Source organism: Pteropus medius, unplaced genomic scaffold (assembly GCF_902729225.1).
Source record: "Pteropus medius unplaced genomic scaffold, Ma_sr-lr_union100, whole genome shotgun sequence".
NCBI classification, from domain to species: domain Eukaryota; kingdom Metazoa; phylum Chordata; class Mammalia; order Chiroptera; family Pteropodidae; genus Pteropus; species Pteropus medius.
Window position 1 is genome coordinate 6,304,137 of NW_024350397.1, and position 26,080 is coordinate 6,330,216.

At 37.2% G+C, this 26,080-nt stretch overlaps 1 long non-coding RNA gene and 2 pseudogenes across 1 annotated transcript; all 3 read left to right on the top strand.

Annotated features, from left to right (window-relative positions):
• Positions 1-3,322: 3,322 nt before the first annotated feature.
• Positions 3,323-3,441, top strand: LOC120584145 (uncharacterized; annotated as a pseudogene).
• A 4,782-nt stretch (positions 3,442-8,223) lies between these two features.
• On the top strand, positions 8,224-8,341 carry LOC120584143 (uncharacterized; annotated as a pseudogene).
• Positions 8,342-19,050: 10,709 nt separating this feature from the next.
• Positions 19,051-20,105, top strand: LOC120584080 (uncharacterized). Its single transcript, XR_005647955.1, has 2 exons — positions 19,051-19,356; positions 19,701-20,105. It is a non-coding gene; the product is annotated as an uncharacterized LOC120584080 (long non-coding RNA).
• Positions 20,106-26,080: the final 5,975 nt, after the last annotated feature.

The following is a 26,080-nucleotide window of genomic DNA, read 5'->3' on the forward strand; positions in this document are numbered from 1 at the left end:
CTTTCATTACACTCTTTCCTCTTCAAAAGTAATTTCTAGACCTGGGGTCTTGATACTTCTCCTTTTTCCATTCTTTTTGTGTATTGTCTCCACCACTTTTTTTCCCCTCTCTCTTTAGCAGGAGTATCTTACATCTATCATTTCTATTGCTTCATCTCCTTCATTCCCTTTGGCTATAAACATGTTCAGAAATAAATAAAATAATGCTACTTTTTGTTCCTTTAATGTCTTGAACTATCCAATAGCTCTTCTTCCAAATTTCTTAGAAGTCGACACCCAGTTTATTCGGAGCATGGTTTGAGGACCAGCAATATTAGAAAAACATTAGAGTCAAATAATTAATGTCTGGGAATCTCAAATCAGTACAGAGATTCCAAACTAGGAGATATAGAGTATCAAAACAAAAGGAGAAACATCAGAGTTAAAGTTTATGTTTTAAACATTTCTGTTTCTTATTCTTGTAAATAAGTTTTTTTCTCAAACATGGATACCAAAAATAGAGCTTTATCTGTAAAGCCTTTCCACCAGTGAGGAAAAGAGTAAGAGTAAGTGAAGAAAGTGAGAACTGAAGACATGTATTAAATGAACACATTTGGTTGTGTTCAAATGTGTATCATGGTTTTAATTTCATTGATTGATTATTGTTATGACAGTATTCTTTTTTTCAGCGAGAAGAAGTTCACAACACGTAAAATAACTATTTTAAAGCGAACAATTCAGTAGCATTTAGGACATTCACAATGTTGTGCCACCATCACCTCTAGGTCCAAAATATTTTCATCGCCCTAAAAGAAAATCCCATTCCCATTAAATACTCACACCCCATTCCCCGCACCACCATCCCCAGGCAACCACTAATCTGTTTTCTGTCTCTATAATATAACTTATTCTGAATATTTCGTATAAAAAAAATTATACAATACAAACTTTTTTTAAAGAATTAAAAAAAAGAATCCCTACAAAAAAAATAACTTGTTTTTTTCTTTTAGAATGTTGTAGCTTAAAATTTATTTTCTCATTTAATGACTAGAAATTAAAACTCATTTACATAATCAGATATTTTAATTAATAAAATAAATAACATTCTTGTTTATTTCTTCTATTTCTGTTTCACCCCTCAAAATCTAAAACACCTACCAAGAATTCACCAAATTAGCAAATTGTAAGATAAGTTAATTAAATGAGTTAGGTATATACAATACAGTAAGATAAGTTGAAAACTACATGAAAAAATAGGGACAAAAATTCATAGCTCTTGATAAATCTGATAAGATCTAAAAGAGATTTCACTTTGCGTTATTTATGAACAAAGCTTTTGCTAAAATAAATATAAGATGTCATTGTATTAATCTTAAAAGTTAAAGAGAAAGTTCAAATGAAAACTTCAATAAGCAAAAAAAAAGAAAATTTTCCTTCAGTTCTTCATAAAATTTAGTAATAAGTAATTGAGGAAAGTCTGAGCATTTTTTTTAACCTGGCTTTCTTTTCTTATTTTGAGTTTAAAATAATTTTTAGCCTATTTCATAAAACAGAGAGTTCCTGCTTTCACTTGACTTCCCCCAACTCCTATTTCTGTTGTGTCTTTATAATAATCTCCTCATCTTGAATCTCTAATTAAATCTTGATGTTGGGCATTGGATTAAACATAGCGGAGTGAGAGATGTCCCCTGATCTCTCCCCTTTAAACAATAATAAGCTGAACATCTGAAACTCCACAAAAAACACCCAAACTGCACACCAGCACATCTGAGCATGAGATCTGCATATAAGAGCTACCACGGGTCAGAACCCCGGGTGTCCGGCAGTGGACTGGGAGAAACAAAGAAACTGCTTCTCACAGCCATCAGAGCTCCTTGTAGGAGGAAGGGGAGGGGAGAAGGAGCGGCGACTTCCCTGAACAGCCCTGCCTGGGAAAGCGGTGAGCTCCACGTGGCAGGCAGCAAAGCCCAGTCATCGGGGCAGAAGGCAGAGAAACGGGGACAGCAGAAAAGCGAGGATGGCAGAGAAATGACAGTTGATTTTTACCAGCCGTGGTTGCAAAACTAAGGCTGAGCCACAGCCCCCATTCCCCAACCCAGAGGGGCCCTCCTTCCATATCTTCTGAGACCAAACACCGCGGAGCCCCAGGGGAATCTGAGCAAACGCTACTGAAACTGTCGCTAACACTGACAGGAACTGAGACTGAGGGTAGTGAGTGTGATTAAACATCTATAAAGGAAAAAAAAAAGACATCATTAAGACTTTATATAAAGCAGAGATACAAGAGGCTTAGACATCACCTACTGGAAAGCAAAAGAAAAACATCTTGGCAACAGGCCAGGAACCATTATATAATATCTCTTCTTTGGGGGAAAAAAAAAAAAAGTAGAACACACTTCCATTAATGCCCAGGCGAAGAAATAGCCCATTAAACACCATTAACAACCAAGGCGACAAGGTATCTCAGAAAGAAAGAGAAAAATCTCTAGAAAATAAGCTTACAGACATAGAAATATGTAACTTAAATGATAGAGAATTCAGGATGGTACTTCTGAAAAAACTCAATGAGATCCGGAACAAATCTTATTAACAATTTCAGAAACTGAAAAACAACTAGATGAGCAGAATGAGTTCTTTAGCAAGGAGATTGAACCCCTCAAAAAGAACCGAATAGACCTTCTGGAGATAAAGAACACACTGCAAGAGTTGAAAAATGAAATAACAAGATTGGGAAATAGAGTCGACCAAATGGAAGAAAGAATCAGTAACTGATATCGCATAAATACAAAGGATCATACAAGAATACTAAGAAAAAGTATATAACACCAAATTTAACAACCTAGAAGAAATGGACTAGTACTTAGAAAAATATAACCTTCCTAGACTGAATCAAGAAGAACTGGAAAATCTAATTAGACTGATCAGCAGTTTGGAAATTGAAACAGTCATCAAAAACCTACCAAAAAGTACAAGTCTAGGAGAGATGGCTTCATCAGTGAATTCTGCCAATCATTCAAAGAAGATTTAATACCTATTCTCCTCAAACACTTCCAAAAAATCGAAGAGGAGGCAATACTTCCCTTCTCATTTTATAAGGCCAAAATCACCCTGATACCAAAACCTGGTAAAAATAACACAAAAAAAGAAAACTACAGACCAATATCTCTCATGAACACAGATGCAAAAATCCTAAATAAGATACTAGTGAACCGAATATAGCAACATATTAAAAGATTATACACCACAATCAAGTGGGCTTCATCCGAGGGGCACAAGGATGGTTCAACATATGCAAATCGATTAATGTGATACACCACATAAACAAATTAAAAAATGAGAATCGGTCTACAGTCATGCTACCTTGAACAAGCCCAATCCCGTCTGATCTCAGAAGCTAAGCAGGGTCGGGCCTGGTTAGTACTTGGATGGGAGACCACCTACGAAGACCAGGTGCTGTAGGCATAAAAAATAAAAAAAAATAAGAATCATATGATCATACCAATAGATGCAGAAAAAGCCTTCTACAAGGTACAGCACCTATTTACAATCAAAATACTTAATAAAATCGGTATAGAAGAAAAATACCTTAATATAATAAAGGCCATATATGACAAACCCTCAGCCAACATTATTCTCAATGGTAAAAAACTAAAAATCTTCCCTCTAAGCAGGAACAAGGCAAGGCTGTCCACTATTGCCACTCTTATTTAATATAACATGGGAGGTTCTAACGAGTGCAATCGGGCAAGAGAAAGATATAAAGGACATCCAAATAGGAAACGAAGAAGTCAAACTGTCACTATTTGCGGATGACATGATTCTCTATACAGAAAACTCTAAAGATTCTACAAGAACACTACTAGAAACAATAAGCAAATACAGTAAAGTATCTGGATACGAAATCAACATTCAAAAATCCACAGTGTTCCTATTCTCTAACAAAGAAGTGTCAGAAAAAGAGGTGGAAAAAATAATTTTTTTCACAATTGCAACAAAAAGGATAAAATACCTAGGAATAAATCTAATGAAACATGTAAAGGACCTATACAATGAAAACTATAAGACCCTATTAAAAGAAATCGAAGAAGATGCAAAGAAATGGAAAGATATTCTGTGTTCTTGAAGTAGAAGGAGCAACATAGTTAAAATGACCTTATTACCTAAAGCATTATAGAGATTTAATGCAATCCCCATCAAAATCCCATCAGCATTTTGTAAAGAAATACAACAAAAAATCATCAGATTTGTATGGAAGCACAGAAGACCCCAAATTGCCAAAGCCATCCTGAGAAAAAAGAATGAGGCTGCAGGCATCACTCTGCCCAACTTCAAATTATACTACAAAGTGACAGTTATCAAAACAGCATAGTATTGGCAGCAAAACAGACACAGGGACCATTGGAACAGAATCGAGAGTCCAGAAGTAAATCCATATTTATATGGGCAAATAAATTTTGACAAAAAAGCTGAAAACATACAGTGGAGAAAGGAAAGCCTCTTCAATCAATGGTGCTGGAAAAACTGGAAAGCCACCTGCAAAAGAATGAAACTAGACTGTTGTCTATCACCACACACCCAAATTAACTCAAAATGGATTAAGGACCTGAATATAAGACCTAAAACAATAAAATGCATAGAAGAAAACATAGGAACTAAACTCAAGGTCCTTGGAGTTAAAGAGGATTTTATAAATTTGTCCTCAAAGGCAAGGGAAGTGAAAGCAAAAATAAGTGAATGGGACTACATGAAACTTAAAAGTTTCTGCTCAGCAAAAGAAATCATCAACAAAATAAAGAGACAACCATCCAAATGGGAAAATATATTTGCAAGCAACACCTCTGATAAGGGCCTAATATCCAACATATACAAAGAACTCATACCACTCAATAACAACAAAAGAACAAATGATCCAATCAAAAAATGTGCAGAGGATCTGAACAGACACTTCTCCCTACAGGACATACAAGTGGCCAACAAATATTTGAAAAGATGCTCAACATCGCTAGCTATTAGGGAAATGCAAATCAAAACCACAATGAGATACCATCTCACACCTGTTAGAATGGCTATAATCAACAGGACAAGCAATAACAAATGTTGGAGAGGATGTGGAAAAATAGAAATCCTCATACACTGCTGGTGGGACAGCAAATTGGTACAGCCACTATGGAAAACAATATGAAGTTTCCTCAAAAAACTAAGACTTGATCTACCATATGATCCAGCAATCCTTCTACTGGGTATTTACCCCAAAGACTTGAAAACCCATATCTGAGAAGATATTTGCACACCGATGTATGGTGTCAGGGAGTACTAAACTTATTGGAGGGATCACTTCACAAGTTATATAAATGTCTAACCACTATGCTGTACACCTGAAACTGACATAATAGTGAATGTCAACTGTAATTGAAATAAACAAAAATTTAAACAACCACAAAAACAAAATTTCTGAAATGTTACATTTTATCATCTCTGCTTCTAGAACTGGTTATTCTTTTAAGCAAAACTTGTATTCTTCAACTAGACTTTTTAATATACTCTTAATGCAGTAATTTAGAACACAGTGGAATCTCTTCGAAATATGGGTTTTGAGAAAGAGAACTTACATTTGTAAATTTCCACAATTTCTACTATTATTTTAGTCTAAATGCAAACCCAGAGAAGAAATAAAGAACAATCTCCTTCCTAACAACCGTATTATACCAAAATAAGAACTGAAAAACAAAAAACAATGGTAAATAATATGCTATGTAGTTTTGGATGTAAAAAGTACCAAGAAGATTTCATGATTATTACAATAAGTAATGAGATCCATTAAAGATTTCATTTAAGCATGAATTTTATTGTTTTTTTTAAGTAAAATTAAGAATCCTTATCCTTGATCAAATTTTATATCTTCTCCATCGTAAGAAACCTTTCCAATATAATTTTCCTATAACTACATATTTTCCAGCCCATTCTTTTTTTCAGTCCCCACCTTCAGTACCTACTAGAGTAAAAAAAAGAAAAAGACTCAAATAGTCATATTTCTATAAAACGGTTTGCACTGACCAATTTTCCATTACAAACACAAACAATGATAGGTAGACCACTAGTAAATTTTAAGAGTAGGTAACAGAACTAAATTCAGAACAGAAAAATGATTTCACTCAAGAGCACTTTACCTTGGTAGAGAAGCCCAAGTCTTCAACACTTGATGTAGGGCATGAATCATCAATTCTGGTTTTGCTAAAAAAATAGAGAGAGAGAGTAAAAAAAATACAACAAAAATAAGTGAGTTCATTTCTTTAACAAACAAAATAATGGAGTTAAAGGTCAGATATCTGTATATTAAATGAAGTTTCCTGATACAATTAAATGTGGCCTCTGTTTTAAGAAAAGCTTTTAGTTATCTATTTCTGCTTCCACCATTCCCAACTAATGAAATATTTAATGAAGAAACACTCTACGTTCCCATAACAAAGAATGATAGTCAATATATTAGCTAAGATTACACTGTTTTTATAAAAAGTCCAATTAAGGGCTGAGGTATCTTTTGTAACCTGAACTGGAACAAATCTGATGACCTAAATCAAGATAGAAAGATACACTGTCCCTTCTCCATTGTTTGTCCCTGCTTCAAAGACTATTCTGTATCAGTCAAAATGGTAGTCTTGGTTCTTTACCCTGGAAACCACTATTTAAGGCGACCCTATTCCTTCCTTTTACCCTCAAACGGTACAGAGTGTTCCCTGCAACATTAGAAATGTTTGAAATGTAAATGTACAAAGTCAAAGAACAAATGCATATGCTGTTATACTTCCCACTCCCAGGTCCCTCTTCCACAGGGTTCCATGGCACTCTCCGACCCTTAAATCTTCAGCCTCTGAAGGCACAGACGCCTGGAACAAGGATGGGCTCGAATGACCAAGAGTAGGAGCTCTCTATTTCCCTGCTCCTGGAAAACAAGCTAAATGGAATCTCAGTCATTCACTCCAAACATAGTCATGTTAGCAGCTACCAAACTCCACTAGGATTTGACTGCCTGTCTTACCCTCCATGTACATGAGAAGGACAGCAGTGAATTTGGAAAAGAGGTGGAGGTGAGGAGACACCTGCCTTGAACCACAGATCTAAGTAGTTCAGCAATCTTCAGTCCCCTAAGATATCAAGCCCCCCTCTGTAAGCTGGGACGCAGGTAGATGACACTACATTCCTATGTGCTTTAAAGAGGATTATTCGTAGTGGCTCAAATTATTTTAATTTCTTTCCCTAGAAAACTTAAATTTTGCTAGTTCTTCCAATTCAACGACAACAAAAAAACAAAGCAGCAACCTATTCAGGACTCTTATGAACCCCTTATTTTAATATGCCTTTCTAGACAACTCCCAACATCCTGTGTTCTTTCTTGTTATTTATTTTAACTTATCATAACTTATCAAAATTCTGAACTTTCTCTAATCTGATCTTATCTTTATTCTAAAATCCTTATTCCTATCCCAACCCAGTATTGTGCCTCTTGAATCTTGGGTTCTCCTGCAAATTCCATTTTCATCCTCTTACTCACTTTTACTAAACCCTCTCTTCCCACCTTTCTAGTATAAAACACTCAATGCAGGATGATAAGATTGAGTACTGGGCTTAGAAACCTGAATTTAAATCTCATTTTCATCACTTACTCTATCTAAATAAATCACTTTAATCTCTTTGAGTTTCAAATTTCCATTTAAACAACTTGGCCAGAATTTTAAACACAGGTTGAAGTACTAGGGGGTGTTTTGATTAATTATTCATTAAGATTCATGAATCTAAAATTCTATGTGCTTTTGATTCTGTCTATAAAAAAAAGAGAGAATATTTAGCTGCCATAGTGAAAAAAAAAATAACAGAATCTAAGAAACACCAGGAAAAGCAGAGAAAAGTAAAAAAATCAAAGAAACTCATGGAACAAGAAAAAAAAACTAAGAAAAAAGAGAAAAAACTTTACGGAACTAGGAAAATGTACTACCCAGAAGGGAAAATCATACTGGAAAGTCAGTAAGTGAAGAAATCAATTAGAAATAACCTCTAAATGCAAGCTGAATTTAATTGCCATAGCATAGTCTATACATAGATATTCTTCACTTACAAAAAAATAATTCATGGCAAGAACAGAAGATATTATTAAGCCTAAAAACACTTGTCTGAATAGGCCTTGCTCTGTGGCCATAGATAACTGAGATCTGCCCTAAACTCTTTGATGGTAAAATAAAGTTACTAGTTGTCTACGGCATGCCACCCTGAACATGCCCGATCTCGTCTGATCTCGGAAACTAAGCAAGGTCGGGCCTGGTTAGTACTTGGATGGGAGATCACCTAGGAATACCAGGTGCTGTAGGTGTTAAAAAAATAAACAAATAAATAAAAATAAGCTGGCAATATCTTTAAAAAGAATCAAGTTACTAGTTACTGCTGCAACTGTCAAATATATTAAGACAAATTTTGAATTAACTGGGCTTCTTAGGAAAACTCTAAATCTAAGTTAACACATAATGAAATTAGACTGTCTGAGTTGGTCTGACTTGATGTCAGTGCCGCATAGGGATTCATCAGTATAGGCTACGGAACTAGACAGGCTGAAGGTCAAATCATCGGTCAGCCACTTGTTTACTATGGCATCATGGGTAAATTCATCAACCACAGTTGTCTAATCAATAAAAAGTAGGTTATAATAGCACAGCTACTTTGCAAAAGTATCGTGATGACTGTGTAAGATAACATATGTTAAGCACGAAATATAGTGTCTAATCCAGAACAGAACACTCAACCAAAGTTAATTTCTTTTCTCTGCATTCTTTTATGTGACATATAATTTTTAAAATCCTTAAAATCTTACCTGCTTAGAGTCTTCTTCAGAACTCTCACCTACTATTAAAGAAAAAAGATACATTTTAAATCAAGCATCGAAAAATACAGACCTATAAAAGTATCAGACTGATGCTGTGTTGAGTTATTCCTTTAGAACTACACCTGAATACTATAATAGAAGAAATATGAAGGATAATATTGGTAGGCAATTAATACCTTAAGAATTTTTGCTTTCTCTCTCTCTGTCTCTCTCTCTCTGTCTCTCTCTCTCTCTCTCTCTCTCTATATGTATATATCGAATGCAAGAAAAAGAATAAAATTTCTCAAAATTTGATACCTACAAGTGACCTGCTATTTATAATAATCATAATCTTACCATACCCCATCCAACTGACAAAATGGTATCATTAGTAGAATTCAGTATCATAAACGAACAATGTCAAACTTCAGTAGCATGATTTCTCTGGACTCCTGCCATAAAGAGCAGTTAGAGGAGGGTATACTTATTGTGCTGTAACACATTGCGCCTTCTCCACCTCTTCCGTCAAGCCTGTTCAGTTTAGGATGAAAATGCCCAATCTAGGAAACGTGGTCGGTAGGTACTGCACTCTGCAGCACGGCAAAACATAGGGAACATGCTTTCTGGTCCTATTTCCAGGTGCAGGATAAGTTCAAAAGACTTTGTGATTCCAGTTTTATAAAGTAAAAACTCTTGAGATGGTTTCCTTTCATTGCTAGAGAGTCTGTCTGAACCCGCCTCACAGAGCAGGAGGGTCCAATCAGTTATTGCTACACAGTAGTGAGTGATGTCTTGTTTCTCAGCCCCCACATTATGTGGCAAATGTCTATAGAAATCATGCTTTTCAGCTTGTAAGGCCTATGTCATCAGATCTTATGCTGAGGAACAACAACAAAACAAAACCCACAAAGGACAAAGAATATCTTAAACAACTACATTTGATTACCCTGGATTTTCAATTTTTTAAACATTCAGAGAGATATCTACTATATAATTCCTACTATCGGACATTCAGGAAAAGGCAAAACTATGGAAACAGTAAAAGATCAGTGGTTTCCAGGTGTTAGGTAGAAGAGAGGGCTGAACAAGCCGAACACAGAGGATTTCTAGGGTAGTGAAACTATTCTATATGATTCTGTATTGGTGGACACAAGACATTATACATTTGTCAAACCCATAGACTCTGCAACAGCAGGAGTGAACTTTAATGTAAATTATGGGCTGTGGGTGATGATGACGAGTCAATGAAGGTTCATCAACTGTAATACATGTACATCCCTGATGCAGGCTGTCAACAATGAGGGAGACTGTGTGTATGATGATATGGAGTTTACAGGAACTCTCTGTATTTTTTGCTCAACTTTTCTGTGAACCTAAAATTGCTCTAAAAATAAAGAATATTATTATTTTAAAATACATTTTTATTAAATTTATTGGGGAAATATTGATTAATAAAATTATATAAGTTCTCAGTGTACAATTCACTAATATGTCATATGTATATAGCATCGTGTGTTCACCACCTAAATTTAAATTCCTTTCATCACCATATGTTTGACCCCCTTTACCTTTATCTACCTCCCCCCTTCTCTCCTCCCTCTGGTAACCACAAAACTGTCGGCTGTGTCCATGAGTCTCTGTTTGTCTTGTTCATTTGTTTCTTTCAGATTTATATCCCACATGTGAGTGAAATCATATAGTTCTTAACTTTTTCTGACTTAATTTCACTTAGCATGATAATCTCAAGATTTATCCATGTTGCAAAGGGAAGTATTTCATCTTTTTTTTTTTATGGCTGAGTAATATTCTATTGTTCGTGTACCACATCTTCTTCATCTAGTCATCTATTGAAGGACAATTCAGTTGTTTCCATGTCTTAGCCACCATGAATAATGCTGATATAAACATCAGGGGGCATATATCTTTGAGGATAAAAGTTTTCAAGTTAGTTGGGTAAAGACCCAGAAGAGGGATTGCTGGTCATATGGTAGTACTATTCTTAGTTTTTGAGGAACCTCCATACTATTTTTCATAGTGGTGTACCAATTTACATTCATACCAGCAGTGTATGAGGGTTCCTTTTTCCCCACAACCTCTCCAACACTTGTTATTATTTATCTTGTTGATGATTGCTATTCTAAGGTATAAGGTGGTATCTCATTGTGGTATCTCAAATCAAAAAGAGTTTTTGATTTGCATTTTTCTAATAGCTAGTGAAGTTGGACAACTGTTCATATATTTGTTGGCCATTTGTATGTTTTCTTGGGAAAAATGTTTGTTCGGGCCTTTGTCCATTTTTTAATTGGATTGTTTGTTTTTTCATTGTTAAATTGTATGAATTCCTTATATATTTTAGATAATAGACCCTTATCAGAGGCATTGCTTGAAAATACCTTTTTCCATTTGGATGATTGCCTCTTTGCCTTGTTGACAGTTTTTCTTTCTGTGCAGTAGCTTTTTAGTTTCCTATAGTTCATTCATTTATTTTGGCTTTACTTCCCTTGATTCTGGGGATAAATTCATAAAATACTCCGTAAATCCAAGGTCCGTGAGTTTAGAACCTACGTTTCTTCAATATTATTTATTGTTTCAAGTCTTATATTCAGGTCTTTGATCCATTTTGAGTTCATTTTGGTGTATGGTGATAGACAGCCTAGTTTCACTCTTTTACAGGTGGCTTTCCAATTTTGCCAACACCATTTATTGAAGAGGCTTTCCTTTCTCCACCGTATGTTTTTGGCCCTTTGTCAAAAATTATTTGCCCATATACACGAGGGTTTAATTCTGGACTCTCAATTTGTTTCACCACTCAGTGTGTCTGTTTTTCTGCCAATACCATGCTGTTTTGATTATTGTCACCTTGTAGTACAATTTGATGTCAGGTAGAGTGATACCTCCAGCCTTGTTCTTTTCCCTCAGGATTTCTTTGGCTATTTGGGGTCTTAGGTGCTTCCATACAAATCTGATTTTTTTGTTCTATTTTTTAAAAAATGTTTCTGAAGAGGTGGATCAAGATGGCAGATTAGTTAAAAGTGAGGTTTACCTCCTTTCAGGACCGCACTTAAATTACAACCAAATTATAAAATAATCAATGTGGAGAATGACCTGACATCGAGTTGATCATAACATATACCTCTGATGATATAAAGGAGCTATATTGAAACCAGTAGGAGGGGCGAAGGTGCGAAACAAGCTGAGCCCACACCTGCATGTGGTGGAGCGCTGGGAGGAAGAGTGCAGCTGAAGAAGCCCCTCTGAGTAGAGAGGGGTCCTATCTCCGTATGGGGGCTCCTCAGCCCAGGGTAGAGGCGTTCCTAAAAAATTTGACTGCAAAAATCCGTAGAGATTCTGGCAGTCCAGGTAAAATGGAAGGAGACTGAAAACCCAGATGCCTCCTTTAAAGGGCCTATGCACAGACTTTCTTGCGCATGAACACACACCCTGGGTGCTGGCAGAGGGATGAAGGCTTGGGAGGTGCAAGACTCATATGGGGAAAGGCTGCATTACGTGCTGGAGCATAGACTGGGAGAGCAGCCACCATTGTGCCTTAGTTGGGACTCCATACAGGGCTGTCTGCAGATGGGTGCCAGCTTGCCTGTACCGAACCCTCCTCCCGCAGGCTGAAGCTGAATATGCCCAGTGAGATCGGCCTGGCCTACTCAACTCACAGATTTCCCAGGGTGGCATGTCGCCTGGCAGCAACCCCGGTCCTGCCCCTTTGTGGGGCTGAACATTCTGTGCAGGCAACAGACCTCAGCCAGTGCTGGGCGCGCATTTTGGGAAAAATAGTTGCGGGTGGATCGTTGTTTCCTACACGAGTTGCAGTATTGCTTGGGTAGATTTCAGGAGTCTGTGGGCCTGTCCCAGACAGCAGCTGGTCTCTCCATGATCTGCGACTTTTGCAGGAACCTGAGAACTCAGAATTTGCAGCAACGCTGAGGCTGCACTGGCCCAATGGCCCTTTGTCTCCCTGAGACCCCGCCTCACCAAACCCACAAATTACCTGTGGCAAGCTTATTCCCAGGCAACCCAGTCCCATCCTGTGTTTCTTTGGGACATGAATTTGACAGAAAACAAGGCATTCAGTTCATGCAGCCCATGCAAAGTCCATGCATCTCGGGAGAGACTTTTGGTGGCAGGCCACAAATCCCCGCCCCCGAGATACAGTATTTCTTGAATAGATCTTAGGTGTTTGCAGGTCTGAGATGGGTAGTGGCTGGCCTTGCTGTGATCTAAGACTTATACAGGGAGCCACAGAGACAGTGCTGGCATGTAAACTGACACTTCAGTGGCAGGGGGAAATCTGCTCAATATATCCAGGTGACTCCCTGAGTCCCCACACTACCCAACTTGAATGTTACCCAGAGGCTCTTCCAGTTGTGGAGTCTTATAGGTACTGATAGGCAGCTTCAGGCCTTGAGAAGCACTGATCTTTCTGCTAAACCATCCCAGATGTCTGGTTACTGGGGGTAACCAGACATCAGCTTACAGCATTGTCTCTTCCACTTACCTATAGATCCAGCATAGGCAACAATCATCTGCAGATTGCTTTGTTTCTCTCATTAGGTAGCCCTGAGCAAGAAAATGCAGTGGCTGACCTTGGCCTACTGCGAGCCCCTCCCAAGGGGCCGCAAAATCAGCACACCCAGAGGCTGGTGCTAGACTGCAACAGAGCAACACCTGACTAGCCCCATAAGCAGTACATCCAAAGGGTGTTCTCAACAAGTACATAGGCCTGTTAGGGCAGATCCCACTCAGAGGGGACAGCCCCCACACAGCAACACATACCTTATGGGCATAGCCAATTCCCACAGTAAGTAATCCTGAGCATTAATCCTATCCATTGATGTGCTAACAGCAATACAGGCTTAGCTACAACAGAAGAACACACACACAACCCGCACAAAGATTACGTCCAGATCCCTGGCACAGGACATTGTGCCACTGGGCCACAAAGGACATCTGCTACATCAGGCCATCTGGCCAAGGCTGAGAGATAATACGAATCTTCCTAAACTATAGAAACACAGAAGCACAGAGAGCCAAATAAAATGAGAAAACAAAGAAACAGGCCACAAATGAAACAACAGGAGAAAAATCCAGAAAATAATCTAAACAAAATGGAGGCAAGCAACCTACCAGAGACAGAGTTCAAAATAATGGCTATAAGATGCTCAATGAACTTAGGGGGAGAATACATGATCTCAATGAGAACTTCGACAGAGAGATAGTATGCATAAAAAAAAAAAACAACACACATAGAAACCATAAAGAAGAACCAATCAGAAATGAAGAATACAATAGCAGATGAAGAATACACTAGATGGAATCAACAATAGATTGGATAAAGCAGAAGATCAGATCAGCAAGCTGGAAGACGAGGTAGCAGAAAACACCCAATCAGTACTGCAAAAAGAAAAAAGAATTTTAAAAAATGAGGATAGTTTAAAGAGACCTCTTGGACAACATGAAGTGTAACAATATCTGCATCATAGGAGTACCAGAAGGAGAAGGGAGAGAGTAGGGGATTGAGAACCTATTTGAAGAATTAAGATAGAAAACTTCCCTAATCCGGCAAAATAATTAAACATACAAGTTCAGCGCAAAGAGTCCCAAATAAGAGGAAACCAAACAGACCCACACCTATACACATCACAGTAAAAAGGCCAAAAGTCAAAGACAAAGAGAGAATCTTAAAAACACCAGGTAGAAAGGCAGCTAGTTACAAGTGTGACCCCATAAAAATGTCTACTGATTTTTCAACAGAAACTTTTCAGGCCAAAGAGATTGGCAAGAAATATTCAAAGCTATGAAAAACAAGAATCTACAACCGAAAATACTCTACCAGCAAGGCTTTCAATTAAAATGGAAGGAGAGATAAAGAGCTCCCCAGACAGGGAAAGACTTAAGGAATTCATTACCAACAAGCCAGTATTACAAGAAATGTTAAAGAGACTTCTGTAAAAAATAAAATAAAATAAAATAAAGACGGGGAAAAATGTACTAGGTACTTAAAACTAATAATAAAATAAAATACATAAAATTTTAAAATTTAAAAAATTTAAAAAATGCTTTTGAAATTTTGATGGAGATTACATTAAATCTATATAATGGTTTGAATAATATGATCATTTTAACTATGTTGATTCTTCCATTCCGTGACACGGAATATCTTTCCAATTTTTTTGTATCTTCTTCAATTTCTTTTAATAATGTCTTAATGTTTTCAGTGTATAGGTCCTTCACATGCTTTGTTAGGTTTATTTCTATTTGTTAAGTATTTTATTCTTCTGGTTGCAATTACAAAAAAAATTTTTATTTCTTTTTTGAAATTCATTGTTAGTGTATAGGAACACTATGGCTCTTTGTATATTAGTTTTTCTATTCTGCAACTTTACTGTATTTGTTTATTGTTTCTAATAGTTTTTTTTTTTTTTTAGGGGAGTCTTTAGGGTTTTCATCTGCAAAAAGTGACCTTTTTGCTTCTTCATTCCCAATTTGGAAACGTTTTATTTCTTTCTCTTACCTGATTGCTTTAGCCAGAACTTCCAACACTATATTGAATAACAGTGGTGAGACGACAGCCTTGTCCTGTTTCTGATCTTAGAGGAAGGCTTTTAGTTTTTCATCATTAAGTACAATATTAGCTGAGGGTTTGTTATATATGGTCTTTATTATGTTAAGATTCTTTCCTTCTATATTCATTTTATTAAGTGTTTTACTCATAAATGGATGCTGTATCCTGTCATATGTTCTTTTTGTGCCTATTGATCATATGATTTTTATCCTTTGTTTTTATGGTGTATCGCATAAAACCATTTGCATATGTTAAACAATACCTGTGCCCCTGGGATGAAGCCCACTTGATTATGTATAATCTTTTAAATGTGTTCTTGTATTTGGTTTGCTAGTATTTTATTTAGGATTTTTGCATCTGTGTTTATGAGAGATATTTGTCTATAGTTTTGTTGTTTTTGGGGTTTTTTTTTTTTGTATTTTCTTTATCAGGTTTCGGTATCAGGGCTCATAAAATGAGTTAGGAAGTATGGCCTCTTCTTCAATTTTTGGGAAAAGTTTGAGAAGAACAGGTATTAAATCTTTGACTGGTAAAATTTGGTAGTGAAGCCATCTGGTCCTGGACTTTTACTGTTTGGGGTTTTTGACGATTATATTAATTTCCATACTGTTGATTGGTCTATTTCGATTTTCCACTTCTTCATGATTTAATCTAAGATGATTGTATATTTCTAAGAACTTGTCCATTTCTTCTAGGTTATTAAATTTGGTGGTGTATAATTTTTCATAGTATTCTAGTATGATTTTTTTGTATTTTGGTGGTATCTGTCATACCTTTTCCTCTTTCATTTCTGATTTTTTTTATTTGTACTCTTTCTCTTTCTGTGAGTCTAGCCAGGGGTTTGCCAATTTTATTAATCTTCTCAAAGAACCAGCTCTTTGTTACATTTATTTTTTCTATTGTCTTTTTGTTCTCAATTTTATTTAATTCTGCTCTAATTTCTATTATTTCCTTCATTCTGCTGACTTTGGGCTTCGTTGGTTCTTTTTTCTTTCTAGTTTTTAAAAGATGAACTGTTAGGTTGTTTATTTGGGATTTTTCTTGTTTTTGAGATAGGCTTGTATGGATATGAACTTTCCACTTACTATTGCTTTTGCTGAATCCCAAAAGCTTTGATATGCTGTATTTTTATTCTTGTTTATTTCTATGTATCTCTTGATCTCTCCTTTTATTTCTTCTATGACCCAGTTATTCTTTTGTAGCATGTTGTTTAATCTCTACATATTTGTGGTTCTTCCTGTTTTCTTTTTACAGTTTATCTCTAGTTTCAAAGCATTATGGTCAGAGAATATGTTTGGTATGATTTGAAACTTCTTACATTTATTGATGCTAGTTTTGTGTCCCAACATATGATCTATTTTTGGGACTGTAGAGAAGAATGTATAATCTGATATTTTGGGTGAAAGGCTCTGTAAATGTTGATTATGTCAAATTGGTCTAATGTGTCATTTAAGGATGATATTTCCTTATTGATTTTCTGTTTGTATGATCTATCTATAGCTTTTGATGGAGTATTTAGGTCTCTTATTATAATGGTGTCTATGTCAATTTCTCCCTTTTGTTCTGTTAGTAGTTGCTTTATATATTTTGGTGCTCCCTGATTGGGACAATATATGGATAAATGTTATTTCTTCTTGATGTACGGTCCCCTTTATCATTATGAAATTTTTATCATTGTCTCTTGTTACTTTTATTCTTGAAAGCTATTTTGTCAGATATAAGTACAGCTACACCCCCTTTTTTCTGGATGCATTTGCTTGGAGTATCGTTTTTCGACCCCTTCACTTTGAGTCTATATTTGTCTTTGCAGCTGAGATGTGTCTCTTGATGGCAGCATATGGTTTTGTTTTGTTTTTTGATTCAATTTGCTACTCTGTGCCTTTTTATTGGTGAGTTCAGTCCATTCATATTTAGGGTAATTATTGAAATATGAGATTGTCTTAAGTCATTTTATCTTTTGTTTTGTGGTAGCTTGATGTCACCATTGTTTTTTGTGTTTTGTTTTGTCTTTATGTTTCTGTCTGTTATTTTAATTTGGTGGTGTTTTATGGTTTTTCCTCTCCCCCTTGTTTTATGTTATGTGTCTCAGTTCTGATTATTTTTGTGTGTGGTTACCATTGAGTTTATATAAAGGAAATTTATATATATACAGTAGTCCTTTTTCTTCTGCATGCACCTTATCTCTATCCCCCTTTGCAGTTTTGAATATTTACTCCTTCCCTTTTTCTGTTTTTGTCTTAAATGATCCTTATTTATACTGAACATTGCAATAGCTGTTGGCTTCTTCTCTTTTTAAAGTGCTTTTTATTTTTTTAACCTTTAACCATTATATAACATTTAAGCTTATAATACCCTGTTCTTCATAAGGGTTGCATTTTTCTGCTTCTGTTTGCCTATTGGTCATCTTACTCATAGTTATGTATATTTTTGACCTTTTGTTTCATGTGGCATTACCTCCTTCAGTATATCCTGTAACGCAGGCCTTGTTGTGGAAATTTCCCTCAGCTTTTGTTTGTCTAAAAAGGTCTTATTTCTCCTTCATATCTAAAGGAGAACTTTGTTCAATATATTTTTCTTGGCTGTTAATTTCTTTCTTCAATCGTTTGCATATTTGATTTTACTCCCTCCTAGCCTGTAAGGTTTGTGCTGAGAAGTCTGGTAATAATCTAATGGGTTTTCCTTTATAAGTTATTTTTTTTCTCCCCTGGCTGCCTTGAGAATTCTTTCTTTGTCATTAATTTAGACAATTTTTATAATGTGTCTTGGAGAAGGTTTTGCTGGATTGAGATAATTAGATGTCCTTTTTCTTTTTTGGGTTCAAAGATCCAGTTCTCTCTATAGGTTTGGGAAATTCTTGTCAACTATTTGTTTGAATAGGCTCTCTGTTCTCTTCTCCTTCTCTACTCCCTGGATACTCATTAGCCTTACATTGCTTTTTCTGATGGTATAAGTTCTTGTAAAATTCTTTCATTTTTCTTCAGTCTCAAGTCTTTCATCTTCCATCTGCATTATTTCCAGATTTCTGTCTTCGATATCCTTAATTCATTCCTCCTCTGGTCAGCTCTATGTCCTAAGCTTGCTATTTCATTCTTCATCTCTTTTATTGAATTCTTCAGCTCCAGAAGATTTATTTGGTTCTTTTTCAGAGTTTCAATCTCTTTGATAAAGCATTCTTGTTGTTCATCGATTTTGATTCTGAGTTCACTTAACTCCCTATCAGAATTTTCTTGCATCTTGTTGAGTTTTTTCAAAAGTGCTGTTTTGAATTCTCTTTCATTTAAATCGTATATTTCTATATCTCTACGTATATTTTCTGGAGCTTTTTCATTTTCTTTCTGAGTTGCCTTGTCACCTTCATTGTTCATGGTGTTCGATGCATTATTTTTCCACCTAAGCATTTATGGGAATGTACTCTGCTTCAATTTTTTTTTTTTTTTTTTTTAAATTGGAGCTGAATAAGGCGAAGATATTTTTTCTTTTAGCCTCCTGTAGGTAGTGCCACACACATGTGCTCCTCCTCCCTGGCACTGGCTCCAGTGACCCTCCCGGCTTCTGGGCAATGTGTGTGTGAGGGGAGGGAAAGGGGGGCGTGGGGCGGGGGACGCCCTTAATCTCGTTTGGGAGGTGTAAAATTTTTCCTTCTAATGTGACCAGATCACCTTAGTCCCAGGGCTCCACTCCCATGGGATAATGTGATGACAATGGGGATCCGAGCTTCTAAAGAGCCCCTGAAGTCCCGGTGCTGCTCCAGCAGTCAGATGCGGTGCTGTGCTGTGCTGCCCTAGTGGCCCTCCGGAGTAAGCCTGGATGGGTGGGGGTGGGGCCGGTATGGCCATTGATGTGCCTGTTTACATTCCAGTAATGCTGGCCATCAATCTTCAGCTTCCTGGACTCTATATCTCCACCTCTGTCACTGGGACCAGACACAGTGTGCATCTCCTCAGTTCCCCAGGTACTTACTGCTGCAGTTTCCCTGGGGCCCGCTGTTAACAATGAGAGAGATGAAAGCTCTGACATGGTGGGGAGAGGTGGCCAGGGTTCGTCACTCAGCTTTCTGCCTGTCGATGGCATTTATTAAAACACAACTTTTGCCCTTTTGTATTCTGTCTGATCACCGGGCTCTGCTGTGTAGTCTATGCTGATCACTCAGGCAGGAATACTTAGGGCTCAGAAAGTGCACAGCATCACCTAATTTCTCCCTTCTCTCCGAGACCTGCAGGGAGCACAGGGCGAAGCACAGATCTCTGCTCCTCTCCCTCATCTCCTCCCTTGTTTGCCTAATTGTCTCGCCTTCAGATGCTCTGGTGCGCAGATCTCTCAGACGTGATTGTGTGTTGGGCTGAGTGTTTTCCGTTGGATTGTACTTGTTCAATTTGTCGAAATTTTAAGGAGAAATATCAAGAGGACCCCTCTCTCCTTCATGCTTCTCAGTATCTCATTTTTGACTTCTACATTGCCCGCTTTCTGTAATTCTAATGGTGCATTGTGTGTGGCTCCACCTCGAGACCCAGTTTCCACACTCTTTTCTGAACCAGTATTTGTGGTCCTGAGCCACAGTGGCTGCTGCTACTCACGATGGAATTGCTTATGCCTGGGACACCTGCCTCCCAGGGAACGTTCTCCTGACAGCTTCGATCCAGAACAGTTTCAGTTGGTGAATCACAGCAAGTTCCGGAATAAAGTTGGTTTTGATGAATTGCGCCCCCAGTGGTCTCCTGTGTCATTACTACTCAAGAGAAAAGTTTCCTGTGGTTTTGCATGTCCCTGTCTGTATATCATTTCTATCTGCTACATCCTTTGAGTATATGCCTCTACCAGCTTTAGCTTTCTCTACCAGTATTTTCAGGAAGACTTAGTTGTTTAACTTACCTGATAAGCTTATTTCCTTCTCTACCAAATAGGACCATGATGTTTACCGGATCTGAGGGCTTTCTTTTTCTTTCCCATTGCTATTTGCCACATATTTTTTTTTCTAATATATTCCTCTAGATTTTGTTTTATGCAATTTACATAGTGGGATATGTAACAGCAGTAAGTTGGGGGTCTGAAAAAACATCTGTTGTTTAAACAAATTTTGTCCACATCCAGCTTTCCTGGGTTACCTAATCCCTCCCAGAAGAGATCCTTTCATCAGTAGACCAACCTCTAGTACAAAATCAGTCAATAGTGCAATCTTTTCTTCTACCCTCCTCCATCCAATGTGGTTCATCTTTTCAGTGCCTCCCTGTAAAACCTAACCATCATTTCATGAAGGTACAGCTTACAATAAGCAGTCACCTTAAAAGTCACTAACTTTTTGAGTTTTTACACTGATCTACGCTGACTTCCCCTGGCAACCCTATTTCGATACTCTGTTACCAATTCACATTGTTGTTTGGATATTTGATTGGAAGTTCCTCCTTGCTCCTGGTGGGGCGGTGTCTTTCTGAGCCACCCTCTAGTCAGCGGAGATCCTGCCTCTTTTCCTTTCTAAATTGTATGGGACCCAGTCACTCTTTCTGATTTAGTAACAACGAAAACACAACCCCTTTTCTGACACCCTCCTTAAGAGCAGGAAGATCATCCACATCCGTCTCTCATGACTTCATGAAGCTCAATTGCCCTTCACACCTGTTGAGTCTAACCTCAAAATCTCATTCTTTCTCATAAGGAAATCTTTTGCCTCCTTCTTCTAAATTAACCCGAATTTCGTTATTCTGTTATTATTTTATTGCACTTATTCGTATAGCAGGGTCGAAGCACACTTTACAAACCACACTGGTATCTCTTTGCCCTCCTAAGCAAAGCTCGTTCCTTGAGACTAAGCCCTTCTGGCACAGGCTTGATGAATTATTTGGGGGCTTTGGGCAATTGTAACTTCACTGAGGCAATCTTCTACCTCAACTCATGAATGTGTCACGGTATTTTTTTTTCTTTGTTTTGCTTTTGTTTTCTTAATTTTGCCACCCTTTTAATGGTCGAAGCCACAATTTAAGTCTCAGAAGTCTAAAACCAAGGTTGGAGTTCATGTAAAGGAACAAATCCATAGCCAACTTAAAACTACAAAGTGGGGAATGACTCTTAAAACCTTGTTTGTAAACTGTGTGTATCCACAGGTTGGCCCCTCCATAGATTCTTCACTTGGTTCTGAATTCAGTTCAAAACACCTTAAAAATGGGAATGGCCAACCTACACCTATACACATATTTAAAGTTCACTTACACACTAATTCTTAAGCTCACATATGAAATTTATTCCAATAAAATTCTGGCCTGCAGACCTGGTTGAAAATTTAGATGTAAAAGCAGCAAATAATTATTCCTAACTAAGATTCCCTTTTTAAAATAAGAATCCTTACCTCAACTGCACTTGTTACTTAGGTCCCGGAGGCCCACTGTCCACAGAGACTCTGTGAAGTATGTTAAACACAAGCGTATTTAAAAGCGAAACTAGTAATCCAAGTTCTAAAGCCAGCCCCTGCTAGGCACCATGACTGAACACCAGTAAGTAGCTTAAGATCAACATCTGTCCCAGCATTGGTTGTATAATAACAGCCGCTTCCCAGTGATTCAACAGTGTCAAAATTTCACATTGCCTGAGATGTAAAGTGTTGGTCAGGGGTCACGTGAGGGCATAAATTAAAAAAAAAAAAAAAAGTCTCCACAATCATATGGCATAAAATAGGCCATTGCAAAGTTCTAAGGTCACGGACCCTCCTGTCCTGGCTCTACGAAAGCCCTAGTCTTTGAATATTATTTTGCTTCTGATTCATGAACCTAAAATTAAGAATAACGTCTTAAAGAAATCAAAGATTGTGAGGAACAGGGACAGGTTAGGGAATAGATTATGTTCAAAAGAAGAACAGTTGGAGAATCAATTTCTCAGTAGCAATTACAGAAGCCCAAACCCAGCCAAAATGAGGTCTTACATGTCATCAAGACAGTAACTAGCAACCCAGAATGCTGTATGCAGTAAAAATATGTGCCAAGAGTAAAAAGAAAGAAAAATATTTTTAAACAGAGATTCATTTTCATGCAGTTCTCACTGATGAGAATTCTAAAAACTGTACACTACAAACAGGAGAATGACCCCAGAAGAATGTTCTGAGATGTAAGAAAAATAGAGGAAAGAAAGAGTTAAATACATTGGTGCATTGAAATGAACATTGACAGTGTCATGTAAAAGTTATAAACATACCTAGTGTTTTCAAAAGATACAAGACAAATAGAAAGCACAATACACATAAGTTTGGAGAAGTGTAAATGGACTTAAAGTATTAAAAATGTTTTGTATTCTCATTATCCATGAACAGAAATGAAAAAGTTCTAACAAAAGCATTAGCATACCAAGAATAGCTGTGTAAAAAACAAACCAACAAGAAAATATCATAACCAAGTTCAGTTTATCTAAGAAATGAAAGATTGATTTAACAAGAGCAAACAACATGATTCACATAAACAATTAAAAAATTATCATCTCAAATATGCAAAATAAGCAGCAAGTAAAATTTAACATTCATTCATGATAAAATGCACATAACTAGTATTATAAGGGAAATTTCTTAACATAATTGTAGCAGACAGACCCAAGGATAACCTCGTAATATCTGCCTATGGCTGTTTTCACCTTTTTATAATCCTTTGCTCTTGAGTGTGGGCAGGATTTGTGACTTGCCCCTAGCCATTAGAATATGACAAGTGGCAAGGAATGTTGCAGATCTAATTAAGTTAATTTTGAGTTAATCAAAAGGAGATAATGCTGGGTGAACTTGATTTAATCAGTCGAAAATCCTTAAGAGAAGACTGAGCCCTCCCTGGAGTGAGAGATTTTCCTGGCTGGCCTCATGAAGCAAGCAGCAGTATTGGGTGGGCCCACATGGCCAAGAACTGTGAATGGCTTTGCTATAGATCAATGCTTTTCCCTTTCTCATCCATATTCATATGTTAAATGCTAATGCCTAGTGTAATAGTATTTGGAAGTGGGGTCTTCAGGAGAGAAAAGGGCATGAGGATGGAGCTCTCAGAAATGGAACCAGTGCCCTCAAAAAAGAAGATTGAGACACCTCTTGCCTCTCTGCCATGTGCCACAGGAAGACCACTCTCCATGAACCAGGAAGTGGGCCATCGCCAAACACTGAATCTGCAGCTGCCTTGGTCTGAGACTTCCCAGACCACAGAACTGTGAGAAATAAATTTCTGTTCTTTCTGACTTTATGACATTTTGTTATAGCAGCCCAACCAGGCTAAGACAAGCCTTGTAGGAACTGCAGGCCACCACTAGGACCTGAGGGCAGCCTCCACTCGAGAGCCAGCAAATTACTGGGAAATAAATGCTAGTCACACAGTCCAAGGAAATAAATTCTGCCAACAAACTAAATGAGGTTCAAAGCAAATTCTTCCCTATTTGATCTTCCAAATGACAATGTAGCTCAACCGACATCATGACTGTGAGGCCCTGAGCAAAGGACCCAGCTAAGCTATGCCCAGACTCCTGATCCATGAAACTGTGACATAATAAATATGTGTGGTTTTAAGTTGCTAAGTTGGTGGTGATCTGTTACACAGCAATAGGAAACTAATATACTAATATAGGACATTTGCTTTAAAAAACCCACTATTTATATAATGAGAGAAAGATATTTTGTTTCTTCTTTGCAATTTCAACAAGACATGGATACCTACTATCCTCACTTCTGTTCAAGCACATTATTGCAGTAAGAAAGAAAAAGAAATTAAAACTCTAGGAATTGGAAAGTGAAAAACAAAATTGTCACTATGTAGAGATTCCATATCTGTACATGAAGAAAATCCACAAGAATCTACAGATATGACATTCGAGTTAGAAAAAAATATGATATTTAGCAAGAAGCTGAATCCAAGCTCAAAATGTAAAATATTAATGTTATTTCTGTCAGGTAGCAACAAACAGGAAGTAAAATTGATTTTAAATTAAAAATTATAATAGGATCAAAAGTATCAGATAACTGGGAATAAATCTAAAACATAGATGCAAGACCTCTATTTTCAATATTGACAGTTATTCGGACAGACTATTAAAATATTAAGTTTGGAAAATTCAATATTATAACTGGCTTTTCTCCAGTTTCTTTATAGATTCAACACAATTCCAATCAAAACCCTGGCTTTATATTTGTAGAGATTGACAAGATGATTATAAAAGGTGTATAGAGCCCAACACCAGTCTTCTTTCTCTTCCCAAACATTTTAGTTTAAAAGCATGTGACAAAACAGGAAGCTGCAGTGGACTAGAGTGAGGTGTCGGAGCCTAGAAAGAAAGAGGAAGGTATAAGTGTGGAAAGGCCACCCTGCACAGTGTTAGAGCTCAAGTCAGAGCATTCTAGAAAGGTGAGCGACAAAGGATGACGTATCAAAGACACAACAAGGTCAGGAGGCATCCACACAGGGGCAGAAGGACAGCCCAGCATTTTCAGAGCCCAATAGAGGTAAATCACCTGCAGAAGAGGTGCCCCTGTATAGGGTTTCTGAAAAAGAATGGGGCGAAGAGGGAACTCAGTGAGAAGGGCAACAGTGGTGACAACCCAATGGGATGTATTGGAATCCAAGTTATAGTAAGAAGAACTATATGCATAGGGGCAGGGGCAACAGAGTCTGGTTGCATAAGAAGACTGAACAAACAAGTAAAGATACTGAGGATGGGAGTTAGCTTACTTTCAGAAAAGGGTGTTAACAAATCTGAAAAAGGAAAAACTAGAATGAACCATGTGGAATTCAACTGAAATTGTAATAATTGGTAAGAATTCACGGTTTCAATAGATTTTGATACAGAACTATAGATGAATGCATGCATGCCTGTATGTGTACTTATGTATTCACATGTAACTCTTCACTGTTCTCTGAGGGTGCAAATGAGCAATGACAATCCCAAGAGCAATATGCACACCCATCACGACCAGTGCCCAGATCTTGGTTTCTAAATATCATTGTCCCCTAAAAGGAACCAGGGCTTCTATGATAAATTGGCTGATATCGGTGCTGTTTCAGAAAGTTGCAAGATGAGCTTGGAACATCTTGTCCAGAGAAGAAGAAAAGGCTCAGAGAATAATGGGGACACGTCAAAAAGACATGGGTGACATTTTTGAAGAGTAACCAAATATGTAGCATCTCAAAGTATATCCACACAAGACATTTGTGAAATACAAAGGTTAAATAGTGATTTTACTGTGGACAAACCTGGCAGACACTTCTCAACCACCTGATCAAGGTCAATAGTGCCAGTAATGGAATAAGGCACGTGCCTCCAGATTTGCTGTATTGGCCAGATCTCAGCATCACTTGGGTGACATTTTTGCCCGAATGGCATAACCTGAAGCTGCTTATGAGGAATCATTCTACAAACCTAAACTGAGAGAAAGTCTACAAATAACTGATCTATACTCTTCAAAATGTACATGTAATTTAGGGATGATGGCATAATGTACATGTCATGAAAGGCAAAGGAAGTCCCAAGAAATGTCCCACGTTAAAGGAGACTAAAGAAATAGGATAAGTGGACCCAACACATCACCTTGGATTTTCTTTGCCTATAAAGTATATTATTGAGAAAATTGGAAAAAATCTGTGAAAGGTCCATAGATTAAATATTAATACTGAACCTATTTTCACTTCCTGATAATTATGCTATATTTATGTAAGATAATATCTTTTTTTTTTTTTTTT